At 36.4% G+C, this 27691-nt stretch overlaps 1 long non-coding RNA gene across 1 annotated transcript; it reads left to right on the top strand.

The window, feature by feature from the left end:
* The first annotated feature begins 2960 nt into the window (after positions 1 to 2960).
* LOC138065774 (uncharacterized) lies at positions 2961 to 27000 on the top strand. Its single transcript, XR_011138847.1, has 3 exons — positions 2961 to 3008; positions 24356 to 24458; positions 26860 to 27000. It is a non-coding gene; the product is annotated as an uncharacterized lncRNA (long non-coding RNA).
* Positions 27001 to 27691: the final 691 nt, after the last annotated feature.

The following is a 27691-nucleotide window of genomic DNA, read 5'->3' as shown; positions in this document are numbered from 1 at the left end:
AACCCATCAATAATATATTTAAGCTTTTTGCTGAAGTATTGGGCAAATAAAAGCTCTAAGTTACTCCAGTGGTGAGATATTTTATTTCAGTGATAACCACAGATTCTCACAGCATCACTTCAGCCAGTAAAAAGAAGGCAACTGAATAAGAATAAGAAAAAAGGGTGGGATTTTGACCGGAAAGATCACGCATTCACCAGATGTTCAATATAAACATAGGTATCAAAAAGGCTAACAGACTGTAAAAAGCAACAAAAATCACTTACTATACAGCTTTTAGATTTCAGTGAAGCATTTGGCATTCCATACCACAATTCACTCTGCAATATCTTAAAGTTTAAGGTCTACCACAGAAATAATTAGCTCTGATAAGGTTTTACACTAAGATTAAGGTCAAACAGCTCAAATCTATAGTAAGAGAAAATGATGTCAGTATGAATTTGTTCTTTTACATCTGCATTGTCCTTGAGTTCGGTTTGATAAAAAAACAGACTCATACACCACAGACAATGCTTGATTTAATAACAGTTTTCTAGATTCATATTTTACTAAATGAGACTGTCCTTTTAAGAACTGAAATTTTAAATAAACTTTAATATGAAATCTAGAAGAAGAAATTACATGAAGCTATTCTTTTAGGCAATGACAGGAAAAGCAATATGCAAACAAAGAACATTTTCTTCCAGAATTACACAAACAGAGCTGGTAATTAATTGTGAAAAACAAAGCAATTCTCAATGTAGGTATTATGGTAAAAGGCAAAAGGATACAAGGCACTGGACCATTCATTTTCTTCATAGGTAATGTGAATTCTAATGATAACAAAATAAAAATAGTGTCTGAATTGCTGAAGTGGCAGCTTCATTCACCATTTTAAATATATCTGATCACTGAAAATCTACAACTAAAAAAGAAAGAACCTATGAACTTAACTCCATAGTAATTACAATTTTAACATGATAAAACCTGATATGCTGAAACACAGAGAGAATTGAAAACACTATGTAATGCAATGTATTTAAAAATCAGTCTGTCTTCATCAAAATATTAAATACCTTTTCCTCTAAATCAGCTAGAAATAACTGGCCATGTCTTACAAATAATTTCAGAAAAACTCCAAGACACACATATGCGGTAGGATTCACAAAGATGACACAGTTTGACGTGGAAGATTGGCAAAGGTCAGCACAGGATAGACAGAGATGATGGATCCCTGCATGTGTTATCTGTCTCACTGGATGGCACAGAAAGCAGAAAAAATGCACAATCTACATAAAACAAATCTGATCATCCAATTAGCTGATCACATCACTCTCTTTGAATCTATACCATGATTCTTCATTCAATGCCATATCAAGTTCAGAATTTATCACTTGCAAAATGAAATTTATCACTTGCCTCTGATCATGTAAGCTTTTTTATTGCATTGTTGCTCAAATCAGTTCCTATTTTCTTCTTTATATCTTTTATCATTACTTGCACACTCTACAGACTTGCGATTTAGAACTTCTTCCAAATATTCAGGTCTTTTATTCATTAAAGGCATAAATTCTGCAAGCCTTTAAAGCAAATTCTTACATTTAAGCATGTATTTAGTTCTGTTAAGTCAATGCTTCAAAGTGATCTTTAAATGTAGCTCATGCCCTGAGGGGTTTTGTTGAATCAGAGCTACAAATCCTATGAGAAATTTATTTCTTGCACACAGACTTTGTTCTATTGTGTTTCAAAACTGAACCAGAGTAATATATGTCTAAACTGCATAGCATGTGCCCAATTTATGGTCTAATATGCACTCATGTAACTTACACATTAGGAAAGTTCACGTGTTGGGAGAGTGGTAAATGCCTCAGGTTAGGCAACTTCCCTTTTCTTCAATATATCCAAACAGAGTAAATACACAAGAAATAAAAACCCTCATAAGTTTAGAAAAAAAACTTAAAAAAGAACAATTTTCTGCCATTAAGGAAAATAAAGCATTCTGTACTTCTTTGAGTCATTCAATTGTTCCTTGAAGCCTGAGAAGCAAAACGCATTAGCTCCTTTTTGAGGCTTAGGTAAAACCAGTAAAATTCATCATCTAGTTCACAGTTTTAAAGGGTGACTTGGGGAGCCAAGGCTACCCTCATGCAGGACAAATCAGGGTTCTACTGTCTATTTTAATACTGACGATAAAACTTGAATGACATGTGCCCTTTTGATTTTAGTACAATGTGAATTTTTCTCCACTTTTTTTTTTATTTGACTCATTAAACTTTCACAGAAGTATGAGCAATGAAAACTGACTTGCAAGGATTACAATTTTCGTAGTGGAGCTACAGTACTGATTGCTTCTAGCACCAGATCTGTGCAAATTTGCCGTAATAAAGAGAGGATAAAATAAAGCCAGATAGGTTGAAACAGCTTGAAAGAGCTAGGTTTGCAAAATTCTGTGCATATTTCAGCTGGCTTATGAGAGTATGCATCATATGAAAGTCCATATGCTTTCCTGGGCTGACAGACAAAAATGAACTGTTTCTGGTTTCAGCTCACTGAAATTTAGGAATTCTATTTTTACTTCTTAGGGAATCCAAACACGAAACTGTGTTCCTAAGAATTCTACTGGGTTTTTAGGAAAAAAGAAATAAGTCCAGAAAGAAAGCTGTATGTAGCTATAAAATAAACTTTATCTGGTCGAAGGTGAAAACTATTTTTAACATAAGGGTCTTTCAGCAGCCTTTTTTGGTCTGTCGCAGATAGCCTCATAAGAGCAGCAGTGGTATGACTATCACTTTCTCAAATACTCAGAGTAATACCATCTAATTCATTCATACTTAATATTACACAGTGCTGGATTGAATATCAGAACAGAGCATCACTTCTCCTTGCAGTTTTAATTTATACAGTCTATGTTTGGTTCTCTTCCCAGAGATGGCAGTGGCAGCACTAATATGTCCGCTCACATCGGGGCAGCATTTCCTGATCCCTCAAATGACTGCATTTTGGCTAATCGATCTGTTGACTCCATTCAGGTAAGGGCTGAGGTTCAGATTTGGCTGGCTTCTCATGTTCTAGCCAGAACACAGGAAGTGGGGATGGCTTCCTACTCATCTCACTATTTAATGCTATTTCTGCCAAACTCTTAACGTATGAGGGCTGGCGGAACTGAGAATGAGCTTTTCTGTATGCAAACAGAGTGCGACCTCTGCAGCTTCACACTTGCTTACAGCTCAGCCAACAGCCACCCATTTCATTCATTCATTTCATGTTATTTCAGGAAAAATAACATCTGGAAACCAGAATTTCATAGACCAGCATCCCTAATCTTTGAACAAAATATTAGCAACTTGCTGCTGATGGAAAATATTGTGACACCTTGCCCATGAGAATGTTGTCTGCTTGCTGCTGGGAATACATTGCATGCCTGTTTGGTTCTCTGTTGTTTTTCCCCAAAACCTGTCCCAGTGTCTGCCCGTTTTAACTTCATTTTCTTCACAGTGCCCTTCTTCATGCTCTAGTTCAAATTATGTCTCAGATGCTACCCAGGCTTTTGCACTTTTCGTATATTAGTACCTTTTGCTTTTTGTCTTTTCTCCTAAACAGCAGCACCTTTGCTGCTCTATCCTTGGCTTTGAACCAGTTTCCATTTCCTGCCAAGTGCCATAGATCTCACAAAGTGCTTGTTCTGCAGTTGTAATTTTGCTGCTTCATGTAAAAGAGCAGCGCTTTCTCTGGAGCCCTCGCTATAAATAGAGCAGAATTTTTCTTAGCTCTCCTACTGATTTGCCAGATTGATTATCTCTCTGCTAATCAGCCTAAATAATACATTGACTTTCTGCTTTTCTCCTAAAATCATACTGTATAAATTTTTTACATGATAATTCTGAAAAATTACTTACATCGAAAAACATGTTTATTATGTCTAGCTGTTTTAACCCATACTTTTATGTTGAAACGTCATTAATGCAGTGGACCAAGTCACTTGTACACACATAATCTAGCTACTTGAAGGTTAAGTCTGACAAGGTAACCCTGAAGTAAGCTTTTTCCTTCCCTTTTATTTGTATACAACGTCTGCATGGCAAACATGTTCAGAACATGTGAATAAAAACAGAAGGGTGTTCTAAACCCTGTATTTAAATATGCAAACTTGCTCTCTTCCTCTCACATCACCCTATAAATGTCTTCAAAATAGTGGTTTGCATTATAGATTAATCTCCTGAACAACTTTAATGTAAAAATAAATCAATTTTAGATATCTCAGTGTGAGGAGGGAGAGAAATATGATATAAAATAATATGGCTTTAAAAAACAATGTAGTTAAGAAGCTAGGTCATTAAGGGAATAATGAAGACTTGTTCATTGATACGGTAATTTCACTATTATGAAAAGAGAAAATCTATAGTTCTATTAAAAAGTGATTGAAAATATAGCTTTAAATATTTGCGTAGTTTGCAGTACATTTAAAAATATATGATCCAATTTCTTTTGGAAGGAATTACTTGTACTTGTAAAGTTTGCAATAGAAAAAATGAGATAGAGTTAAGTTACTTTTCACTTACACCTACAATCCAATTCAGTTCCAAAGCAAGTAGCTGTAACTGTAATGAGCTGTTGGAGTTGGATATATCAGATATATCAAAGTTACACTTTCATCTAATTGCCCAAGAGAGTACAATAATTACAAAAGTAGCCCAGGAATAGAACACCTATTTCCCATTCCTGGCTCTGCAATAAAATGATACTTCCATGCATTTAAGATAGCTTTTCAAATTCTCATGCACATTTAAGAAACCTATAGCAGTCTCTGTTGGGAGTAAAGAGCAGAGCAAGCATATTTTTGGGTGTCTAGAGGGTGCTTGCTGTTGTGCTGATGTCTTAGGACAATCTGAAACATGCCATAGCAGTTCTTCTAGCACCCTCTCAACTGATATGTGACACGGTGGATGGCAAGCTCAAGGAGTGCCTAGACCCAGCAATATTACCAACAGAATCAAAGCAAGCACACACCATGAATGACACAAACATTCAAAATTTAAATGCTATTTGCAGGAATATTTCCTCCTTTTTGCTACAACTTTCAGATCCTCAGTAATTATCAGAATACTCCACGGATAGAAAGACAAGCATATAGGTAGGAAAAGGCATTTCACAGGCTTTGCCCAAATGAGGGTGACCTCAACCTTAACCCTATACACATACACACACACACACATATATATATATGTATGTATGTATTTGTGGACATTCTCTATGAATCAATAGGAGCAGAAGTCATCTTGAACAGCAAGAGAAAAAAAAAATCACTCTTACTGAAGTAGGGTGAGGAAGTTCATAGTTCTTTTTTCAGGCGAGCGCCAGGAAGAAGCAGAGGGCAAGAGCCTTGTCTGATGAATAAATCATTAAATAAATGCATTTGTTACATTTGCTGTCTCACTGCAACACATTTTGTTATTTTCATGTTCTTTATAAAGTTCTAGGGTTCCCTGCACTCGCCTTAATTAGAGATGGGCATGTAGAAAGATATGGATGTTCTGATGCCATCAGAAGCCAGATAATGAATGTATTTATAGTTTAAACAGATAGGTAAAATAGAAAGAAGATTCAGAGACTTCTCTAAGGTTACAAAGCACCTCATTAATAGATACAGGAATAGGAACAAGAGATGAAGATATCTGGTCCTCTGTTTTAGTTAACAGACCTCCTGAACTAACTTTCCCTTTGCATATTCTGCTACACGCCAAAGGACTTTGTGTTATAAGAAAGATCGTCCATACTCTAACTGTTATGAATTTTTCTGTGCAGTTACTTATTAACAAAAACAGCACTAAATATTTAGGTAATGTGTATTTGAGTAAGTTCAAAGGCAGGCCTCTTGAGAATGGCTGAAAAGACAGAGCTTCACTGCATGTAGCACACAGAATTGCTTTCAGATACTAATCACTTCTTGATTTTAATTCTTTGGTATTTACCAACCAACAGAATGTACTTCCGGTATATGAAGCAAGTAATTACTGATTAAACCATTGTAACATACAGTTACTCATATGTAATTTACAAAGCAGCTTTTGCACATAAAACAGACAGCTTACTGAACAACAGAGTCGTATGGAATGCAGAGCTGAGATTTCTGTGCAAGTGAATATTAAATATATTCGTGAAGAAACATTAATGACTTCAAATGTACTTACAAAATGAAAGATATTTGTAAGTAAAATTCATATTCAAATATACTCTGTACATATGTTGCTAGTGTGTATTGACAGTATATATAACTAAGGAATGGTTCAGCATAAACATTTACTGTACGAACAAACCTGTAAGGTCTGATTTTGTCATTAAGTAAAGATAAAGGCTTATTTTAAGAGTGTCCATGTGAATCAAGGTTTCAGAATCCATCCCATGGAGATTAACTCAGGAGCATGCAAAAAGGATAACAACCTACTCTTTAAATAAGAGTTGGTAAGCAAATAATCTTTATGTAAATACAAGAGGATGTGCTTAATGAAAAATACAATGTTTAATTATATTTATCAAGAGACTTATTCTACTATCCTTTTTCAAGTCGTCACACTGAACAAATGATTATTCCCACCATAAGCAAACGTCCTAAAATTATTTTAGAGTACAGAAAAATTTAACAAAAATACTATTACCTAATTCTGGAGATGATTAAGTTTGGGATGGCAAAGTTATGCATCTGGATATTATTACAACTCTAATACTGCCAAACATCCAGGTAAAAAACTGACACTTACATGCAGTATCTAGTCTATTTTAGTAAAAGGAAATGATTCATTCAACAGTATCAGGATACACCTAACATTGACATCTCTTAGCCACTGCAATGATATTCATAAGGTAGGCTCTTGATGAATATATGCTACCTAGTTCCTTCAGAAACAGACATTTGGGACACCAGAAAATATAGGTCAAGCATAAGAGGAGCAGATCAAGAAATGTGAACAAACTTGTATACAGATGGGAAGAGGTCCAAAACAGTGAGGATCAGTTGAAAATTCCAGTAAGAATATAAAGGAAAAATCAGTGATATCAAGAATTGGTAATAATTTGGGCTGAGAGGAGAAATCCCAGGATAGGTCTTTAGGTAATCATTTTTTGGTAACAGAAAGGACAAAGGATTTATCCTAGTAGGTTGATGTGGTAGGATATTGAACATTGATGATATGTTTGTTGTGCAGCTTTTTTGACTGATTCAGGGTGAGTACCAGAGCACAGCAGCAGCACAAGTGAAATGGGAGTCCACCTTAAACACTTGGGTAAAACTTCAGCCATTTGGCATATGGTGGTATGGATTCCGTGATATCTATCAGGGCAACACCACTGACAGAACCACAACTGGCCTTGCATGACCTGTACTATCTGGCTGTCTTTGCTTTGGGGAGTTTTCTAACTGTTCTTATCCAAGAATACTGTGCTAGTACGTTGCCTCCAGAACTGCAAGATGGGTTTCTCAGGGGTTTCTTACACATGCCACAGAGAATACTCAGTTCCCACCTGATTCAGTTACCCAGAGGTGGCTGACTTTGGAGGTTCTGTGGCACTCAGCTTCACAGTGTGCCAAGATACATAATACATTTGTCTTATGTATTCTTTTTTCCTTTGATTGCAAGATAAGGGACTGTGAAGATCCCCTATTTCATAATAACTTGCCAAATGTTTTGTGTTGGAGTTCAATTTAGAAGAAATGACCACAGCTACATGAGGAAAGGTGCTGCAAAGAGCTGAGGAAGGGAAAGGAAAAATTTAAGAAACAAAGCAGGTGCAGAGAGAATAAGGTGGTAGGAGATACATAAATGCTGACACTAGGGTAGGAACCTGAGCACAGTTTCCGTTAGTAAGAAGAGAGCATGAGTGTATGTGATCATTTCCTCCTAAAGAGGGCCTGAAGGATACAAGTAGGGAAGTATTAGCTGTTGAGAAAAAGGTCACTTACCAGCAGCTCTGAGTAATACACTTGCATAGAATTAACGCAATGAGGGACTGTAGAGAGCAACTCATCTAACTCATCTTACCTTAATATCTGATGACTGGCTAGCTGAATGATTCTTTAGACTCATTTGCTATATTGAATAGATTTCCATACTAATCCCCTTTGACTATAATGGGACATCTAGTTTCTTTGCTGACACCTATGTTTAGTCTTAACATCCAGCTGAATCCCACACATGTATTCAACACATCTGCAAAACTGACAGGCCATCTGAGCTCTATAGGTGAATAGCGGGAGGACTGGATTGGATGTCGATTTCTAGAAGGACCTGCTGAGACTGCTATCATATGTGTCGCTGGGAAGACTTCATGATATCTGCCTCTACTGGTGTCATAGGAGAAAAAATAGCTTCGATTATAAATGCTAACAGGTAACAAATAATTGGGTATATATGTGTGCGTGGGTGAATGTCCAAAATTGAACTTCTGAGCTCTCAAAAAGAAGCCTGCTACTTGCAAGCTGCAACTGGTACAGGCTCATTGTATATTTTGATAGCACCTGGACTATACCTGAATGTCCTGAATTCTCCAATTAATATACATGAGACAGAACCACCAGTCAGAAGGCTAATCACACATGCTGTTTCTGTACAGAAACCATTTAGATTGGGAAAACCATGGCTTGGTTAAAATCTAGTTAATGTAACACTGGGCAGGGGAGAGAATGAAAGAGTGTGACAGGCAGTCAAGTAGGGTAAGACCGCAGTATCCAGATCCACTATATGTTGTCATTCACTCTGTCTTGCTCATGACAATCGTTCTGGTCACAGTCAAGCATGATTCTCCAGCCTAAGATGCATGGCTCAGACGATATGTTGCATCCTACTATACCTGTTATTTTCAAAAAGGTTTTGTAGTTCATGGATCCCAGGACAGGTACAAGGCCTTTAATTTACTTCTTATCTGTACCTTGATATGTGTTATGACAGAGGGTCATTCAAGACAAAGGATATATACCATCTTACTCAGGAGTGCCAGGGAAAGAGACCTGGTTCTGGGGTCAGAATATATGAACTGGGTTTACATGAACCAGTTTACATCAATGCCTGCTGTGGAAGAGATGCTGGCAGAAATTATTCTTTGTTCTATAACAGATTTTTCCAGCAAAGAAACTACTTGGTTCACTTCAGATCTGAACTGGGTGCAAACTATTTTGTATTCAGTATTAATAATGGGGCAGCTTGGACCCAAGATCCGAATAACATGATAGTAAATAAGCACTTTTAATGAAGTGCTTGAAGGAATCAGAGTCAGTGCTAATGGTTCCAGTTCAGATGCAATGTTTTTCTAGAGGGGTCAGCATTAAGGTAGCAGTGCTTAGCCTCACTGTCCTGTGGCTAGCCAAGAGCTACATGGAAAGAAGAGGGCATAAGATAGAGGTCTGTTTTTTGAGAACAAGCTGATGAGGCAGAAAAGAGTACACAGTAGTGATTTGAAAGGTAAAAATTGTTCTAAGCTTAGTCTTCTGAGACAGAGAAGGTAGTAGGAGGGGACTGAGAAATGATATATACAAAGTTAATGGAAATTAGAACATGCTACATGGTCACGCGAGAGAAGCTCATTGCCACACAGACAGTATGGGTGCTTAACACCATGGTGCACAGGTATTGTGTATACACAACAGCAGTCTTCAGCAGATGAATGTAGTTGCTGTGGAGTTTTGATAGCATTTTGAAAGTGTTAAGCCTCTCAACACCAACCATAGAAGTTACAACTAAATCAGGCCAGAATAGCTAAGATTCTGCTCCTGGGTGGTGTCCTGCACCTTAGGAAGATTCTTTTAAAGTTAGCTTCATCCACTGCTTCAACAGCCTGAACTTCTTTGGTTTTTTTAATACTTCCCTTGACATTAAGATTATACTTAGATGTTGGTGCACTGGTCTTTTAGCCAAGGTCAACTTGAACATTCATTAGTCTGCTAGCATACGGTCATACTCAATAAAACTGACTTTTCCACAGATATCTTATGACTGATCTTTCAGTTTAAAGACAGCAACATTTTACTTACAACAAAACAAAAAAGCCATCTTAGGCATTGATCTGTAACCTGGGACACATGTGAATCAAACAGATCGGTTAGAAGTCAGGCATGTGATAATCTACATGACTTGATACTGTCTACTCAACAAGATCGCATTACAGGACGACTCACAGGAACATATATCTGGAGAAGCTCAAGTCCCAGTTCCTGCTTCAGCTTCCGTTCCATATGCATGCAAATATTATAGAGCGTTTAAGAGCTGTTAAAGTTAGTTGTCATGATACTGCAAGCTTCTCTTATGTTTCTGCAATAATAGGTGAAAGGATTTTCACTTCAAAGTTGGGAGATCACAGGAATTTAAGATAAAATTAATGTTTGTAGAGCTCCTTGTCAACAAACATAGCCTCTTAACCATATGTTCTTTCAGCTAAGGATACATAACAGGTATAAATATATCTGTATGTATGGAGCAGCTGAAGAAATACCTTTATTTTCCTTCATCAGCACAAAGCACTACCAAGCTTAATGCTTTTCTTTTCTAAGCTAGTCCGCAACCAACTCTTTTTTAAATATTCTCTGACTCTTTTAGACTTTCTAGTTACTGCTCCAAGAAGATAGCATACGAGCCTTTCCATTTATCTAATTGATATCAGCCCCCAAACTTAAGAGAAGCAGCAAGCTGGTCTGCTGACACAGAGCTTTTCCAGGTCCCTAATGCAGGAAAAGAACAGGTCAACAGGCTTCTCTGTTCTATTTTATTCTATTCTGTTCTGTTCTATTCTATTCCTCTGCATGGATAGTTCTGCAGTTGACTTTCAAGAAGGTGGACAGATAAATTATTCTTTTGATTTTCTTTAGAAAGAGCCTATCGCCTTTCTTCAAGAACATCTCATCTCATATCACTTTCTCCTCAAAAAAATGCCTATGAGCAGTCCTTCCTTTCTGTCTTATCCTGTGCCACTTTCTGCTAATCAGATCCGTCTAGAACATCTGTGTTCTGGATGAAGTGGAAGTGGAGATGAAACAGCTTTGGGGGTGGATTAGCCCTAGGATGGGTTCTAAAAATTTATCTGGTAGGAATGACTGGTTTTACTATTGGGGTAATGAGGCTACATACAGGGTTACAGACGGTTTTCTTCTTTTTTCATAGTTACGTGTCTCCACTTTATCACAAATTGGTTTACTGTCTATTTTCTATATGTCTGTGCTTCTAAGATGACCCTATTGGTTTTGTTGTGAGTTAAACGGTGATATAGGGAGACAATTTCTTCTTCACGCTGTTATTCTGACTTTTACTGGTGATTGTGCATCTTTCCATTTTGAATGATAGCAACCACTAGGATAGCAACTAGTAGGGATCTTAGTGTTCCTGCTTGGAGCTTGCCTTGTTTGGGACTAACATGATCCCTTGAAAAACTCAGCTCCTGTTCAGTGTGCTAGTGGTTTGGACTGTATTCTTGTTTTCTCCAAAGAATGCTCATTTGTAGGAAAACAGGATTGTAGGCAAAGGTTCTTATTGGATCCAGCCCTGCAGAATTAGTAGCTTTCAAGAGTGGAAGATTTAGAGGTCAAAAAGAAAATATGAAAGCAAAAGAATTCCTGTATCTTTGGATCTAGTCAGAAGTAGAATTAACCATAGTTTCAGCAGGTGCGTAAACAGAAGAAGTTATACCAGTTATTATATCATTACATCTTTTTCACCAAACAGAGTATGTATTACTTGGTATTGTCCCTCTTACAGAGGTTTGCCAAGGATCCCCTTCTGAAGGAGCTGGATGAAGCTGCTAGGGCAAATTACTTTATTAGGTAGTTGTAGCATGAACAGCAGAAAAAGAAGTTTTCACTTGACCTAGCTCGATAAAACCTTAGAGATATGGAAAAGTACCTCTAGCCTCTTAAGACAACCTAGTCTCTAGTCAAGTACAGAGATGTCTTTCCAGCTCTTCTCTTTGCTACACTAATGAAAAAAGGATAGCTACAGGCACCGACTGTGAACCCACTGATGTAAAGTATGAGAGACTGCATCATTTATGCTGTCCTTCCCTGTTGCTTGTGTTTTACTGTGAGCTTTTCTGAGCTGGTATTTTTCTTAATGTCCTAAATCCAAGGATCAAGAGAATTTGGCAACAACTCGGTTCCATGTTTTAAAAGTTCAGCTATACCTTTTGTGCTTGAAAAAAAAAAAGTCCAGTTTTGTATCTTCCAATTCCATCAGTCAGACAGAGTCTGCATGTTAAATTATGTAGCTATCAATTTCAAATTTTTCTTATGATTTTGAGCGCTGGCGTAACAATGGTTAAGAGTCTTTGACAACTCCAGGTACAAAGAGAAATGGAACTTCTTCCTCTTTCTGCCAAAATTTCTTACAGAGAAAGTTGTATTGAGCACCCTTTAAAATAATTCTGTTCAAATTTCTCTTCAGCTTAGCCTTCAGTGTCTCGTCTCCTGAGTTATACCTCCAGAAGTCCAACCTTTGCTCCCTTCCCTTGAGTAGGGAATGGTGGTGGGGAACAATTACACAAAGAACAACCAACTGAGATGCCAAGTGCTTTGTACTCTCTTTATCTTTCACTGAGCAGAACAAAATATAGCCATATATAAAACCTATATAAATCATAAGGGTGCCCAAGGCCAGTTTTTTACTTACCCTTTTTTTTCTGATCTATCTTGCTTTACAATGAGTGTGCGTGCTTCAAGGGATACCTCAGGACAGAGAGCATAATTTTTTCCCCATTATTTCTTTGATCTAGGCTGCGCTATCTTCACTTCTCAGTTTCACTGTTCAGTGAGTAAAATGGATGAAGTCTAAACTTTTAAGGGAAGCAGATTAACTGGAAAGATACTTAGTCTCCATAGTAATGTTGCTTCCTTGTTATTAGAGATGCAAAATCACAGGTAAATAATGTAGAAAATTCAAAAGCTTGGACTCTTGTCAAGAATGCTTAACCCCTTCCCCCCATTTGTTCTTATGTTCTGTTTTGAAAGAAAGTCTCATACTATTCAAATAATTAAATAGTACTAACAAATTTATGAGAGAAGCTCAAAATATAATTGATTTATTGCTTAAATGTTGAGGAAATATAGCTACATAGTCCTGTAAATTAATTTTTAAAAACAGCCATTCCCTGGCAGAACAGATAGCCTAAGATGAAAATGTAAGGTTAATACACACTACCTTAGGAAAAGAAAAAAGAAAACAGAAATATCCACCCTCTCCTCTTTTTAATATCTGTCATCTGTGCTTTGCAGTCTACCCACTCGCACACATTTGCCACTCTTAATCAAGTTGTCTTTTATTTTAACAAAATATGAGTTTGAATGAAGCTTTTCATCTCAACAACAAAATTTCTGGAAGAATGAGCAGAATAAAAGGAAGAAAATTCAATTATCCATTCATATTCACATTTATTGAAGATATGCTTTTGTCTGTTACAAGGAAAAAGAGAAAATTCCCACAAAGGGAAGGTGCACTTCGCTTAGACAGCCGTGTCCCTTCCAGCTAGCTGTGACAGCAGTGTGCATTTTCTTAACACGACCATACACATAAAACCACATCATTTCGGTGGAAGAAATGAAATAATTATGCAATTTATCATGAAAACACACTAAATAACTCATCTCCTGAGGATTCATAACAGGTCATTGTTCAGTTTGTCCACGGAACAAAGACAAAAACTCAATAGAAATATGCCAGAGTACATACCTCAGGACCTGGATTTGAATTTCTTGCTAATAGATTTTAAGAAATTAACAATCCTAGCAGTTCGTACAGTTTCTAAGATCACTCTAAGTGCACACAGATTTCTGAAAGCCTCCTAGTCTATTTATCATTAGGCTCTGTTTTAATCCTAGCTTGAATGAGGCAGTAAAAAAACACAGAAGAAAAATGACAGCATGACACTTACGTGATAATTTAAGGGTCCTGAAATCTGCTACCTACCAATATTAATGTTGAATCTTTTTTATATTCCCCCCTCACAAAACATTTATGTTTTTCTGTTTTCTGTGATTTTTGTTTTTCTTCTCTGTAGCTCTTTGTTACAGGCTGATGACTGTATTGAAGTAAGGAACATTATGGAAGTTATCACTCATTAAACAGCTGCATGTTGTGAAGCAAACAGAATTATTAAAGAAACTTATCATAAAGTGAGTTATTTATTTTGAAACACAGAATGTTAAAGCTAGCTTTTGCTACTCTATTCTTCCCAAAGAGCTAGCTTTTGCTTTTTTGCTCCCCGCAGCAAAGTAATTTGCTTTGTCCTGGTAATTTTAAGGTAACTGGGAGGTGGTATTTTGTTATGCCTTTCTCCCATCCCTGGGAAATCAGTTCCTAGGTATAATGGCTAGTTTCTTGGCTGTTTCTCTTATTTTATGCCATCCTAAGTTGTTGGTTTTATCCCTCTTCAGCCTAGAGGCTGACATACATACACTATACATTTCACCACAGGAAACAAACTGCCTTCTCTCTCAGTAGCCTAAGACAGTTCTGTATCTAGAAATGTTTGATGAATTGGACTTGAAAAGAAAAAGAGAACGTCTACCTTTTTGGACTACCAGTATTTAATCTTCATAATTGGACACAGAATGAAAATAGACTGTTCCCACAGCCAAGATTTTCTGATAGTAGTGGATTAATATCTAGTTTCTTGCGTTGTAGTTTAGAAGGCCCACCTACATGTGAATGCAAAATGACAAAGGAACTGCCATGCACTTGTCTTTTTTTCTCAATATTTTTATTATAAAATTGCTTTTGAAGTCCAGCTATCATCTTCAGTCTCAGAGGCACATACATACCTACATACTCTCTAAGTAAAAAAACAAAACAGAAAACTCACTGACAGCATAGTATTTTGAAGTCTTTATACAGTTGTCATAAACTCAGATGGAAAGAATGACCATAAGAAGCAAATTTTAAAAAGTAAAAGAATTAAAAGGGTTTTATTTTTATATACATACACATACAATATATACGATTATATTGAACGGGACTTAAAAGCTTCAGTATGCCAGAATATCTATCTTCTCGTAGATGAAAATAGATTCCTCAGCAAAAATACACAGAAGAAGTTTTATTTGTCTTAGGATACTACTCTCCGTATTCCTTTTGCCTTTGAGTTCGCAACTGTTGTGTATGTTTACTATAAGTAGAACTGAACAAGAATTTTCTGATGAAGCTTTTCTTGTTACAAAATATTAATCTGTCAGAAAAACAATCACCGAATTTTTGTCAGCCTCCTTTGGACAAAATTCTTTTGGGAAATTTTTCCAGGGTCCCAGAAGTAATTTGAGGATGTCCTTTAGGGGGGAGGGGAGTAACTGATTGATTATAGAGGCTTGAACTTTGTGCTATTGTATTCTAGAAAGAAATGCTCAGCTAAAAATGGTATGATAGCTCTTTCTGTGTATGACTGCAAGATTCTCAACTTTATTGCAATATAAACAAGAATAAGGAGTCACAAAAATATTTATGGAGTGGAAAAAGATTACTGTAAAATCTAGTTGCAAAGACAGTTAATTTTTTTCGTAAGTAGGAGCCTTAAAGTTAGCATCTTGAATTCAAAGGTATGGCCTAATTTTGAGATAGCTGAGCACTCAGAGCTACTTTTAGCAGTGAATGTAATGATTATTTTGCCAGTATCTCCAAACCCAAGTCATCAAAGTTGCTTCATAGACGTGTGAGTTTTTAAACTCAGAAAGAGCCATCAGGATCTTCACATTGACGTTCTGAGTTATGCAGAATTATGCATATAATGCATATAACTGGGATGTTATGGTCCATGAAAGATGCCATACTGAAATGGAGGAAATTCAGTATTTTTGAAAATGGGGTGTTCCTAGTGAATATAAATCCCTAATTTCACTTAATTCTTTAACTTAGCTGTTCCATTCTTTCATAAAGTCCTGTCAGAAATACTTGTTACAAAAAATCAAAATCATAACATTAAAAACAAATATCGTATCAATAGACCATTTTAGCTGCTAGAACTGAAAAACCTGTTTTCCTCTCTCACGAGTTTTGTAAGTTATTACCCTTGCTTTTGGTGAGTTGCTTTTATTTTTAACTGACAAAGGAAAGAGAAAAATCTACCACAGGCCATCCTGGACTACAGATAGTTCACCAATATTTCACTGATGTTTCACTGCTAGAATATTTTACAGAGAATAACCAAAAAACTTTAAACTTTAAGAAAATCAGATAAATGCTGTGATTTGGACTTATTCTAATTATTTAGTGTACAATTATAAGGCAGGTCTTTACCAGTTTTAGGTGTAGTTTAGGGTTATTCTACTTGGGAATCCTATTGCTACTGAAAAACCAGTCAATTTTTTGTTCTAATTGTCATTGTATAGTATTCCTAATTTACTCATGTTCATTTTCTTCATAATGGCTCTTGGCTTTCAACTACTTGAATTTGATGTAGAACTTGCCTAAATCTCATGATTAATAAATGCAGTAGTTTTATATTAATTAAACAATAGCAAGCTATTAAACTTTTTAGATGGTACAAAGTGTTATTTATGTGCTTCTAAAGCAGTATTTAGTAACTCTGAATTTATGATGCTAGGTAAGTCCAGGTTGTTCATCTACCTACCTCAGACGACTGCACTGATGAATAATTAACAACACATGCATGCGCTTGTCAGGAAGAGCCCTATTTTCATTCTCCCTGCTTTGGGAGTAATGAAACTTTCTGTTAAATATTATTTCCCATTTCCTTCAGTGATATTTTTGTACTCACAAAAATAATTGAAAGTACTTACATTCAACATTCTAGGTAAAAAAGTTTTCTACAAAGCTCTATATTGGAACGGCTCTGAGGCGAAAAACAGCCAAAGAAAAGACAAAAAAGGGTTGGATCATCGACATGATACACAGAGCAAGTTAAGGGGATGCCAAGCTAAGCAGGTAGTGGGCAACAAACACAGGCGTAGAAGACCTGACACTACTAAATACAGCTGAACATTTCTTCATCTTGTCATCAAATACCTTCACAAAGGAGTAGCGTGTGGCAGCAGTCCAAGCCATATGGGTGGGGTATCTGCAGGAGCTCCAGCAAAGATAATAGCAAAGGCAGCGAATTACTGGCAGCTAGCAAGCATATCCAGGGAGAGGAGGCCTCAGCACAGAGCCGACGGGCTCATGCATTGAGAGAGCAGACATTGAGCAAACATCCCTCTCTCACCGCCTCCCAGGTAGCAACCTCTGACTCTACTAAGTCACAAGTTCATGCTTTAAAGTCTTAAAAAGAGCACAGTATTAAAGGAAGAGATAGGGCAATCTGTACTGATCTTTCACAGGAAGGAGTACAAGTCCCAGGAGTGAACAGTTCACAGAAGGCACAAAAAATGTCAATTTGTGCACATCAACAGTAGGAAAACTGTCTAAAACTACAGACTCTCTATTACTAACTCTCTTGAAAAAAACAGTGTTTTGACTTTTGTGAGTATGATTTTTTTTTCATTTTTTTGTCAGCTGTGACACGGATTCAAGGAGCACTTAGAAGCTTATTTGCGATAAGGGGCTGAAGAGAAGAAAGGCAGTCCACCTCCCAACACAGATGAGTAACTCTGTGTGACTTGCCAGATCCACTGAATCTGAGCTCATTTTACCTACTATTCTCACCTTTGGTATATAGGAAAAAAGGAAATGAAATTTCAGGAAGCAATGTGGTGTCTCCTTGGGGATTAAACTGTGTCTGAATGATAGCTAGGCTCATGCATGCAAGCTCTGGGCCAACAGCTCAATCAGACAGCTCTGAAGACACTGTCATCTGAGAGATATATCTGCTTAAGATGATAGCATCATACAAGACCAAGCTATTTTGTTTGTGTTGTGCCTTTTTGATAAAGTCTTCTGTCTTCTAAAGACATCATTATTCTGTGCTATATCCTACACACACACAACTTTATGTAAGTTTTACATAAAGAAACACTTTGTCTAAGTTTTACATGAAAATAAAATTGAAAATATATCAAAATGTATTTTAAGATTAATTGTTTAATGAGCTTATGGACTGTTTTAAGTGAGTTCATGACTTGTCAAGAAACTCCTCCCCAGTATTGTTGGTAATTAAAATACAAATGCTGTAGAACTTTGTACTATTTTTGTTCCGCAAATAAAAGTTGCAAAATTTTTCAGAAGACCAAAGTATTCACGAATCTTATTGCATTCAGTTATAATGATAGGGATCACAGTCTATGAAAACCACCTCACACCTATGGAACTATTCTCACATTTAGCAGATATTAAAAAGACAGTCCTTTAAAGCTGACTGTCTTTAAATGTCTGTGTACTTTCATATAATTTGGCAACAAATACCAGTCCCAGTTGCTTTCAACTCTTTTCCACATGTTATCTTTTGCAAGATTTTAAACATTTATATAGGTTTTAAATACACACAGTGACTTTACCTTTTTTCATTAATTGCTTTTAGCTCCCGTAAATTACTTTTTATTTTTATGGAATGGTCAAATTCCTGTTTGATTATATTCACAGATCTTTCTAGTAGTCCAATTGGGTTTATTGTCTAATTTTATGAAGTTGGCACTTTTTGTACATGAAGGACAGCTTGTTCTTTTAGTGGGAAATGTGAATTTAAATGTTTTATTATGTTTTAAAAACAAGCTATGTTTCCCTTTGAGTAGGTAAGTTCCACTTTGCAATAGTGGCTTGTAAGGGTTCATCTTGCGAGGGGAATAATAATAATAGTGAAAAATATTTCCATAGGTTTCTAATAAAATGATAAAAGGAGCTTTGTGTATAAAATATAACATACAATTATTGCCTTCATGAATATAAATATTATCATTCTAAATCTTAATATTCCCCTTTGAAATGCAGATGGTAGTAGTATATATTTGCATGTATTGCTATATATATATCAGTGTTTCTAGGAAGAAGGATCAGCGCCCTCTCACTAATCTCTGGGCCTCATCAATGACACAGGGGAGCTCAGCTTGCCTTTTTCACGTCAGTAGCATCTTGTGCTGGTAGCATCAAAAATTTGATGTAGGTCTCATAGTCATGCATGGCTGTTTATTCTTTAGCCTGAGGAGCCCAGAATAGATAATATTTAGAGCCCAGAATAGATAATAATTGCATCTGCATCTCTGTTTCCTCTCTGAGTGTAGGGACTCTTTTTCCAGAATGCTTGTGAGTCTTTGTAATTGTAGTTAATCAAGGCAAAATGTCGCCTATTCCATGGGCCACCCTGTGCAGAGACGGGAAGCAGCTCTTTATAGTGGCTGTGATCCCAGATGCATGAGGGTGGCAAAAGAAGACAGCACCAGCTCTTGTTGTTTAGGTGCTTCCTTGGACCACTGTTCCCTCTCAGACCTTGTCCCAGCACAAAGCTACATTAATAAAGTCCAGTTACAGTGAACTGGAATGAGCATAGCCTATGGGGACATCAATTGGACTTTTCTCACGTGGACATTCAAAGGTGACATGATTTTGACAACCTAGCTCTGCTTAGACTTTTGCAATCTGCTAAAGGATCATAAGCATCACTTGAAATGTCAGTTCTGACTGTGAAGAATGAGTTACTCAGAATAAACAGTCTATAATAACAATGTTTACACCATGGATCAAAAGGATGTATTTTTGCTGCATCAAAAGGGAATACGGCGTTAGGCTATGACTTTTCAGGATGCCGCTTCCTAAGAGTTTATTTTCATTGTCATTAATTGACAGTTTTTCCAGCTGGAAAGGAAAATATTTGCACATTTTTCTTGAGGCTGTACAAGTTACTTTGTTGGAGACCTGGATTACATTTGTATAGCGCCTGGGCCAGTAATACCAACCTACAGCTTTATTCTGTATATAAACTAAATGCTGCCTTACTGCAAATTAACAAAGGCTATTGTTTGATAGATATTAGACCTTTCATGAGATGAGCTGTAAGAACATTCTCAAATGTTTGAGGAACAAAGGCATAAATTCCTCAGCTTGGTGTTACTCTTTCATATACGACCAAACAGTTGATATAAGTTTGAATATCAGCTGACCATACAAAATGTCAAGTGAATATTTCATCAGTCTGAATTGCCCTTTCTATATGTACCAGGTATAGGAAAAAACAACTAGTAAGATAGCTGTAAAAGTATTGCCAAAATACATTGTTCTAGCATGATGAGACAGTTAATGAGTCTTGTTCTTGGCTAAGTAAAGCCCAATTCAGATCATAGGATGGAGTAAGAAGACCTCTTTGTTGCCAGTAAACCAACATATTCTAATAAACCAATACTAATCCTGAAGTAACATTCAGATTTGCTTTTATTACTTGATGTGACATTCGGAATAAATCAGTAAGCCTCTGGACTGGGCAACTATGGTTCTTATAGCTGACCATTAGTTTAGACACACTTTGTAAGCAACATACTTTATTCTGAGTGTCTGAATTTAGACCTTTTTGGACTCCTTCAGCAGTCTATAAGAAATCTTGCAGATAGCCTTACTCCCTCACTTCCAGCTTTTACTATGATTAAAGAGAGTCTTTTCTAGAGCTACTGGATGGTTGCTCTCCAGACTTCTGAGTCATGTGATGACATTTGCTTCTATCACATGACCAAAATCTCTAACAATTCTTCTGACTGCATGGTAAGAGAAAGGTAGTATGGAGTCTTCAGGAAGGAGGAAAGCAGGGAGTGTGATACCAAGAGCAATATAAATACAGAGAACTAGGAGAACTGTGCTTGCAGTTTGTGCAAGCACACACTGGCACACGGAATCAAGTCTATGAGGACTCTCCTCATATCTTGATGTGTATAATGTAATAAAAACAATATGTATCTCATGTCTTGTGCCCTAGCATTCAGTTAATCCACTCATCTTCAATCACTTATTTCCTTGCTGATATTAGATGTCATCATCCACTCCTGTATCAATAAAGATTTGAGGCAACTTCTACAACTCCTTTTCACTTGGCATAGGCAGCTGTGATTGTCCAGGACCTAATATGGGAATCTGATTCCTGACCAATAGCAATGTTGATGCTGTACATCACAAAGCACCCTTAGAAGCAACTATTCTTGGCAACTATTGACATCAAAACCAAGGCATCTCCACAGTTCTTAAAAACAGTCTGAATTCAGCCTGAATTCATGTCGCTTAGATGTTGGTTTGTTCTTGCTGCAGATGTCATTAGGGCCTCGGGGCTCCTGCAGGGAAAACTCTGAGTTCTCTCTTCTGCCTGATATCACCAGGGAAAAAGATCGATTTAGTAGCTAGAGGCTGCACAGGGTCCAGGTGTGCTCGTGCAACAGATACACATGCCTTGGAGGACACTGTAGGCACCATATGCACCCAGTGTCTTCTTTCCTAGAATATTAGAGCAGTCTGGATCCAGCCCCAAGGGCAGTCCTACAAACACAAACAAGAGCAGCATGCTCAGCCTCAAGTCTGCCTTCTGATACTAATTTCAGTGTCCTGTAGCTCTTGACAAGGGCTGTGTTAGTCCTGCATAATAGAAATTCCAAATTTAACAACTTTTTTTGAACACCGTCTAGGGCATAAAGGGATAAATAATTCTACACCTTGTTTACTATTTTGTTATTATTATAAATGTGCATAGTCAAAGTTCAGAGCTCCTGTGTGCTAAGTACAGGACAAAGTAACATTGAAAATGGTTCCCAACCCAGACGTCTAATAACTAAAGTCAGGTGAAACACAAAATTAGCATAAGTGTCAGTGGGACAATGAAGAGAAGTTAGGAAAAACAAAATTTCTGTTACTTTCTCTGAATTTGATTAAAAACCTGGCTTAAAGTGTCCCAGTAGTGGCTGAAGTCTGTGTGTTTGTGAGTTGAGGAGATTAAGCTGGTGGGGCAAAGACATGCAGTGCTGCGCTACTGTTTAAAATTGTCAGACCATATATCTAGAGAGAAAAAAAAAAACACAACCCTAAATTACTTACTTAAATGAACTTTTTAAAGAGATAATGCTGTATAAGAAACCCTGAAGGAGTTGGGAAGCTTATCAGTCACTATGCAGACTTGCTTGTTTCTGCTCCGTGCCTCAAGCTTCATTCAGAGGATTGGAATTCATTTTCTTCTGTTGCTCTGTGTTTTAACCATAGACTGTCAAAGCTGACAGGTCCAAAATATGTTCCCAATCTTGAAAATGCGTCTTCTAGGGTTTTTTTTCAGAAACAACTTTGAAAGGCTTTTATCAATAACCCTGAAATAACTCCGACAGGCTTTAAAATAGTAAGAAATGCTAGCTCCTTGGTGAGGAAGCAACCAGTCAGTAAATCCAGGCAATGGCTTCACTACAAGTGACCAAAAGATCAGCGTCTCAATCTTTATGCATTTTTTTTTAATCACTGCTGGCACTATCCAGACAAATATCATGCCCTCTGGGCACTTCAGAAACCAGTAAGCTTGCCAGTTTAATTCTCTATTGTTTCACTAAACCCCATTAACAGAGTGGAGTACAAGGAAGGTCAGGCATGAATATTCATTATCTTGAAACCGACATTCTGGACTAAGCACGTCTGACCACCTCGCAAAACCACCCAAGGGTTTCAGGCTGTCCAGGGACTGTTTTAGAAGAGTTAATAGCGAAGCAAATTATATGGGACTTAAAAATTATTTCAGAATCTTTGAGATTAGATCACAGTTCAGACTATAAGCCAATGCAAGCATAAAAAGAAAAGATACCTCATATGGCCTCCTGCGAGTGTCTTATTGTGCAGTGGCAGGTGAATGTTGCGTAGCCACTCATTTTTCAGCAAAAGGTGCAGGGAAGGAAGGGTGAGAAATGGATGGTGTCAACCCTCTACATCCTCAGTGTGCTGAATGGTGCAGGTGACCTGAGGAATGCATCATAATTACTGATAGCAGAATTCATGAACCTGAAGCAATAAAGAAGCAAAGTGGGATTGCATTTTAGGAGTGTGAAACTATTTCTAAGATGGTACAGCTTTGGCACCACGTTTTGCTTGGGGCTGTGCCAAAGGACACGCCAAACCTTTGATGAAACATAGCAGTAGTTCCAAAGCTAAATAGAGGTCATTTCCATACAGAATACTAACATAAAATGTGAGGAGAAAAAAATACAAGAGGGAAAACAGAATCTTAATCAACAATTTATTGTATTTCAGGAATAATAAGACCCTTTCTGATTTATTTTGTCTAATGACTAAAAGGCCTTTTTTCTCTCTGTTGTCTTGCATCTTATGCCTTTTCAGTTTGGAGAGACATTTTGTATTTTTCTCCTTCTACTTTTCCTAGAGGAATTAAATATTTTAGTTTTCCAAATATAGTCACTTGAATTTAATGGATAGAATGTTTTCATCAGCTACCAGCGTCACTTTTGGAAGATGCAGTTTCTGTGCCTCTTTTAATGGACTGGAGTCCTCTGCCCAGATTTTATCATATATTCTATACTCTATAGATAGCCATCGTATACACGAGGGCAGTCTTGTTCGGGAGAAGCATCTAACCGACAATTTCTGAGCTACAGCAGCCACTTAGAAAGGTGTAGTTCAAATACTGGAATTAAGGCGGATTTCAGTTTGATTCACCAAATAGGAACAAAGTGCTCCAAGTCAGAAATGGTTGAACATAGTAACAGTGGGTTTGCGATCACTTAAAGAAAAAAAATTGCTATAAATTGTTTTAAAATTTCCAAATTTTAAAATTTTCCAAAATTTCTGTTCCATAAAAAGATTAACTATGAAAAAAAATATGACAAAGCAATTCTTTCTCTGTTGACGTGAAATATGGAATGTACAAGTTTCAACAGACTTTGAAAGAAGTATCAACCATTGTATTGTATTCTCCCTTTAGTAAACTTTCAGTGGAGATTTCCCATTAAAATATCCTAAAAATGACATCCTAGAGGGATGTCTATGGAGGACAGAAGAGTTTCTCTAATCTCATTCTCCCTAATCTATTTTCTCTAAGAAGTTTACACTGTCCTTAACTACACCGTCTGAAGGAATGGAAATGTGGAAAAGGTATTGAAAAGGCTATTTATAGTTTCTAACACTTTTTATTGCAGGAGAAGTATATATACCCTAGACAAACTAGAAATAGTAGACTATGTTTTATAGGGTGTTTATAGCAATGTTAAAACCAGATATTGCTAATATTTTATTATTATGAAGTTTAATTCAGAGTAATCAAAGCAGAACAGAATTTAAAGTTCTATTCTTTCTTTTCTCTAGATTGTGTTTAAATATTCGTAACTGTTAGATGCAAGTACAATTTCCTCCATGTGAGCTAACAGGCAAAGAAACAACAAAGGTTAATTAAAGATACAAAAGGAATGGAGTATTTGCATTTTGTTCCTTAAATTAGCTTGGTTCTTGCCAAGTCCTATATTTGTCTTGTCCATTTAATGCTATTAATAGCTATGAATGCTATTTCCTCGACTTTCTAGGACTGGGGGCACCAGAATGGAAGCAGAGTGGCCCCATCTAGATGTTGATGTAAAATGATACCAACTGCAGTGTTGTCACGCTCAAGCACAGGGTCACTGGAAGGTATGTTTTCACACTTTCCCGGATACATTTTACCAACAACTTTCAGTCACAAAAAACAATCAACATTTTCAATAGTTTTGATAAACTACAACCTATTTCTTTCTTAATGTCTGACAAAGTGCAATGAGCATTTTTGTCGTTTGCAGCGTCTGTTTCCCAAAGCTTAATTTAAATTGATGTTGAACCCATTAGGAAAGTATTTCCTGCTTTAATGGCAGGTTAGTGGCTTTTTTAACCTTCTTTTTTCTGTAATTTGACTTTCTTCTGAACATTGTCATTAGTTACTGCTTCTAATTATGAATCCTCTGACATATGAAAATCTGTTTTTTCAAGAAGAAATATTTGGTACAAAACTCTAGCATTCTTGGGATCGGCATTCGAGACTCCAGCCTTTGAAGTTTAAATATCTGTGTGGCAGGAAATGGCAACAATTGCTGTCAACCCCTTGTGCTACATTAGCTATATAATGTGACAGATTGCAAAGACAGTAGTTGCTTTATAAGTTAGTGAAAAATCAATGGCAGAACTCCCTTTGCCTCTGACAGGACTGAAATACCACACATATAGAGCAGTCTTGGAAATACATCTTATCTGGGAGCAGAAAAACAGGTTGTGAAATTTCTCTTCCCGTTGAGAAAGCTAAAAGTTTCTGTTTCTGATGAAGCAAAGGTCTTGGAAAACCAAAGAACAGTATCTTGTTCTTCATTTGATCTTAAAAATACGCTTTACGCTTTTCTCTGTAGGAATTAGACTCCATACGTATAATTTACTTTTAATATTTGAGCAAGACTGATATTAGATATTTTCTTATTGTTTGCATAGAATAATAAAATATGCAAACAAAATTCTTTTCAAAGTACTACTTCTCTTGAAACACATCTTGGTATAGAGCAGAATGTGGAAACTAGCAAAAATGGGCAAGTGCTGTATTCTCAGAGGCTTCAATAAGGTTTTATTCACTTCTGCAGTGTGGCTGGTATATTGTATTTTTTTAATTAATGTATCCACTTTAGCTAAAAGACAGCTTTGAGACTGATTATTTTCTCCTCAAAGCATATGACAGACAAATTATCAGCAAGCTTGCAGCAAACTCAGACAGAAACGTGATTATACATATAGCCTGAGAAGAACTGTGTCCACATCAAAAACATTTCCAAAATACTGCAAGAGTCTTTCTTCAGATAATAACTTTACAATGAGAGAAGAGTGTTATGTTAAATCAAAACAGATTAATGGAAGAAACAAAAATACAAACACCATTCACCAAATAAAATCATCTGAAAATTGGATTTAGTAATTACCAAAACAAAATAAACAATAAATTTAAATGATCAGTAAATAAATTTGTGCTAAATACTAAAGCCAAGTTCACAGGTGAGCACCACTTTCAGAGTTAGGTTATTTAACTATTTTGTTTTAAAATTGGCTTTTACATAAATATTGCGACTTTTATTACTGAAGCTATGCTTTTATGTTAACACTTAAAACATAAAATGTTTCCATCACAAATAAACAATCACTTGACTCATTACTTTGAATCAGTTGCCAATAAAGTGTGGAAAGAGTCTGTTTAATATCATCCTACTCTCATTAATGTAACTATTATTCCATTTAAGAGTAGCAATTGTAATAACTTTGAATGCCGTGGCAAAGCGAAATGATAATTCCTATTATTAGATCTGCATTGTAGGTCCTTGTGGTTTGTTTTCATTATGGTTTGTTGTGTTTGCACTGCCTTTCTCCTTTATAGCTTGTGTGCGTTCCGTTACATTGATGGAGGTAAGGAAATGAGAACTGTAAAATCGTTATTAAAAGAATTACTGATGATCAATCTTGTAGTTTTATGAAAGCTAAGTTCTTTTATTCTTTGAAACCCTGTACTCAAAACAAGTTTCATCTTAAAGTTTTAACTTCAGAATAAATTGTAGTAGGAAACTATAATTACGACATCTATACTGTTTGTGGTCATTTATGCAGGTATTGCTAATTCGCTGTGCTTATATAAATTGGTCGGACATAAATGATGCATTTTGCTTTTCATAGATTTCGGTAGTGAGGAAAAAAATTGGTCAGAGCTCTTCCACAACTTCTGGTACTATCCCCACAAATTTTGGCTTATCTAGACAAATAACTGATCTCATGTTATTATAATTTACTGGTAAATCAAAATCTTCAGTAATTATTTTTCAACTCTTAGTGGTAGTGTTGAACATTTCGGTCTTCTGCAATGAGCAAGTGGATAAACAAACGAGCCACAGCTTTCTTCCACACCACCTTTCTAGGATACAAAGCAATGAATAAGAAGATGTTTGCAATACTTCAATATGCAGCCTAACTATTTTAACTGGTATTATATTAAGTTTGCTTCTGAAATAACGTTCCTCTCTTTTCTTCTGTTTAGATTCCTCTGTTGAGTGAAACTGCAGCTAATTCACAAGGCATGTCCATGTGTAAACTGAAAAATTGTTGAAAACAGAGGCTGGAAATGTTTATAAAAACCTTTCAGTATTTTGAAGTGGGATTCCTAACTCATGATTAGAAAAATCATAAGCCCATCTTATGCCTCAGTTCATAATGGGAACTCAAGTTCAATGTTCAATCTGTTCATTTATCTGAAAAATATCGTATTTACTATAGCAATTTATAAGAAGAGAGACCGTCTCTCTTCTAAATACAAATCAAATTTTCTCTTGCAGTAAAAGTACTACTTCTTCTTAAGGACATAAAATGTACAGCTATTTAAAATAAAAGTGATCCAAAAAAACCCATAACTAATGTGTCACTACTTTATGATATAAAAATTTAATGAACATTTTGCATCATTCTTTGGAGGAGATTGATTTAAAAAGATCCTGTAGAAAATAGAGATCTGATTTGGACAGATGATTCTTTAGTGTATACTGTTTTTCAGGGAGCATATAGGCAATTTCTCTTCACTGCTCAGTTCATTACTTAAATTCAAACCAAGCAGTAAAAATGTTCATTTCTTCATGTGAACCAATGTGCAAACCACTGAACTGAAGAAAAGTTGAGTGAGCAATGCAGAAAAGAAAGACTTTGTCTTAGAGATGAGGGCTAAGATCAATGGCTTGAGATATATACAGCTAAAAGTCTATGGCAAATTTATGTTGAATCACCCCTATGCATTTCCATTCTGGGGATAACTATATCACTTTCCCAGACAGAATTTAAGAGTGCTGGAAGGTTGCATAATTGTCTTGTGGATACACAGG

Source organism: Struthio camelus, chromosome 1, assembly GCF_040807025.1.
Source record: "Struthio camelus isolate bStrCam1 chromosome 1, bStrCam1.hap1, whole genome shotgun sequence".
In the NCBI taxonomy this organism is placed as follows: Eukaryota; Metazoa; Chordata; class Aves; order Struthioniformes; family Struthionidae; genus Struthio; species Struthio camelus.
This window is presented reverse-complemented; position numbering and strand designations above follow the sequence as displayed.